At 44.5% G+C, this 3080-nt stretch overlaps 1 long non-coding RNA gene across 1 annotated transcript; it reads right to left on the bottom strand.

Moving 5' to 3' along the window:
• Positions 1–807: 807 nt before the first annotated feature.
• On the bottom strand, positions 808–1687 carry LOC121191540. Its single transcript, XR_005895115.1, has 3 exons — positions 1652–1687; positions 1402–1542; positions 808–868 (listed from the first exon to the last, which is right to left on the bottom strand). It is a non-coding gene; the product is annotated as an uncharacterized LOC121191540 (long non-coding RNA).
• Between the last annotated feature and the right edge of the window lie 1393 nt (positions 1688–3080).

Raw genomic sequence — 3080 nt, 5'->3', positions numbered from 1 at the left:
TCACTGTTCTGATTGGTCCATCTCTTCCAGGTGAGGCTTTAAAGATGTCTTCTTGTCTGATGCTTGTTTCTGGTCTGGCTGGTTTCCTGGATGCTCTTTCAATGTGTCTGACCTCATGTTCATCATTGACCTCTCCAGTCCCTCCCTCTGTGATGTAGAGCTCTGTGTAGATCTGATTCAGAAGGGTTGGGTTTCCTGCTTTAGAGATCCCCTCAAACACACACTGGAACTTCTTCTTCAGAGTAGATTTAAGTTTACGTTGACAAACTGTAGCATCATGTCCTGAATGAACAAACAAGAAACAACATCAATGACTGAGTCATAAAGAAAACATGACATGTTCACCCCCCTAAAGAACACACATGAACATATGTCCCTCCATGTTTTGAGATGTTAGTAAATGTCCCATTTGTCCATCACGTTGAATATTTAGAGAAATCCTCTTACTGCTGTGCAGACAGTCAGCCAGCTCCTCCTGCTTCATTCTCCTCAGGAAGTTCACTGTGATCTTCACAAAAGCCTCTCTGCTGCTCCTCCTCTGCTCTTCATCCTCACCATCCAACACCTCCTCATCCTCCATCTGACTCTCACAGGATTCTGGGTAATCTGGACTCACAAGCTTCTGGATCTTCTTCAGCTCCTTCTTCACAAAAGTCACAAAAGTAAAACCATGGAGCCAAACATCAGATCCATGTTGGACACACTGACAATCCACTGCTCTAAAAAGTGCATCATGGAGATTATTGTCAACACAACAGATGTCAAAGTAGTTGTTGTCCATGTACAGACCATAAATATGGAGTCCAGGTGTGTTTGATGCTGCTGGGCAGACTGAGCACTGGGAACCTCTGAGCTCTCCTGGTCCACTCTGTGGAGGAATCATGAAGAATTAGCTCACATTATGTTTGCAGCATCTGTGAGCGTTTTATGCTTTGTACACAAACAACAGCTGCTTTTATGTTCTGTGGTGACTGTCCTGATTAAAGCAAACAGTACTGTGCAGTGACATTCTCAATGAGAGGAAACAAGCAATCAGTTCTGTACATAGAGTCATCACAACAAGTCCACCTTTTAAATGATGAGTTTTAAGGACTCACACTGGGTTTGACAGAAGTCTCACCTCTGCTACAGGACACTAACACAAACACTGGAACTGGATAGATGCTGAGTAACAGGGAGTTTTAGTTCTGATCTGAATGACACATATAAGAACATAAGAAGTGCTTTTCTTGAAAAGAGAAACATCAACTTTGCCACTAAAGCCTGTGTTTCAGCCTGATCATGTTCATATACTGTGTCATTCATGAAGCCTGGAGACAAAACACAGTCACTTCATCTTTCATAGAAGACCAGTTATACAGGACAGCTGTCTGATACATTTTTAACTCAGCTGCAGCTCACTTCTTTGCAGCAGAGGGAGGCTGTGCTTTGAAATTCATGGGGTGACCCATTGACCTGTCACTCTTCATGGACACACAGCTGGGCTCAGGTCCATGTTCAGGTCCAGGTCCAGCAGAGTCTGGTGTGTGTTGCTGCTCTGACCTTCAACACAACACACACAGAGCTTTGAGTGTGAATAATGATGGTGCAGTGATGTGAGTGCTGAGCTCTGACATGGAGAAGGGTCATGGACAGTTAGAGATCATCTCACCTCTGAGCTTTGGTCTGGATCTCATGGTCCCCACACAGACTGCTTTTAGGGGGAGGGGCTCCCTCCTCTCTGTCCTCACACTGATTCATGATGCTGAATTCACATCCACATCAGCTCACACACACTTTCTACCTTCATCTGGAGAGAAAACACAAATCATTCATCTGCACATCAACTGAAATCATCCTCTCCATCATTTGTCCTGTAGAAATATCAGCTGCTCCTCCACTGATTGGCTCTTCTTTCCTCTTTCATATCTTTCACACACGATTCAGAGACGACCATTTCCATTCACTGACACACAGATGGACTGAGATCCACTGATTTTATCTGACAATCTGTTTGTCTGCAGTGTTTCTGTAGAAAATGACTTGATGAAACAAGCTGCAGGTGATTATTCCACACAAAACAACTGAGACTCAGTTCATTTCTCCTCAATATTATTCCAGGGGACTATATGGACTATATGAAGCAGCAACAACAAACCAAAACCAAAGCAAACAGCAGAGACACAGATAGACATCAATAAAAACAGCAAATATGTCCTGACAGACAGTTTTTCTGTTTGTACTGTGACCAGCCACAGAGATATAATCACCTATCAGAGCTGCTGAGATGCTTTATTGTGAGAGTATTTATGGATTTGGGTCTTTATCATCTAATTCATCAGGTAGAGTTTGTCCTGATAGGACCAGGAGTCCTCTGACTCTGTGGATGGAGTGTTAACTGTCTCTCTGAAAATCACATAGAGTCTGAAAAACCCTGTCAGTCCCTCTGAGCTCAGTCCCGTAGAGTTCATCTAATGACAGAGAAAGTCAGAGCTGTTCTCCAGCCGCTGTCCGGCCGAGCTCAGACCGCATTTAGCGGCTCAGACTGCGGGAGAGCAGCGGCTCAGGTCCGCCTCCTCCACAGGCTGATTCAGGCAGGAAAAGCTGCCTTCAGTCAGCAGTAAGTGGAGACACAGACTAACAAAGGCTCCGTGTTCAGCTTCTGACCATCAGCTCACTCTGCTTCTACTCTGACTCCACCGCTTCTACTGCACATATCCACACAACATGATAATGAATGAAAGAAGAAACAAACCGCTGCGTCTCTGCGCGCCTCCATGTTGAAATAACGGCGCTCTTCCTGCCTCATCCCGACTTTACAGTGACAACTCAGTCTACACAACTAAACACCACAGCGCAGGAAAAAAACAACGGAACAACATCCAAAAAACTCGACCATCAGATAATTCAGGTAACTACAGGAAGTGTTGGCGAGTAAAACATTCAAAGTGCGGACATTTACCTTCAGACAGAGAAAATCACCCGCGCCACGAACTTCGGTCAAAGTGAAAGTAAACTTTCAGCAGCCGTGGAGTACAGAGATGAATTATGGGTCTTTTAAGAGAACCGGTTCTTATGGCTCGGCTCACTAAAAAGAGTCT

This window comes from Toxotes jaculatrix, chromosome 13 (assembly GCF_017976425.1).
Source record: "Toxotes jaculatrix isolate fToxJac2 chromosome 13, fToxJac2.pri, whole genome shotgun sequence".
Taxonomy (NCBI): Eukaryota; Metazoa; Chordata; class Actinopteri; family Toxotidae; genus Toxotes; species Toxotes jaculatrix.
This window is presented reverse-complemented; position numbering and strand designations above follow the sequence as displayed.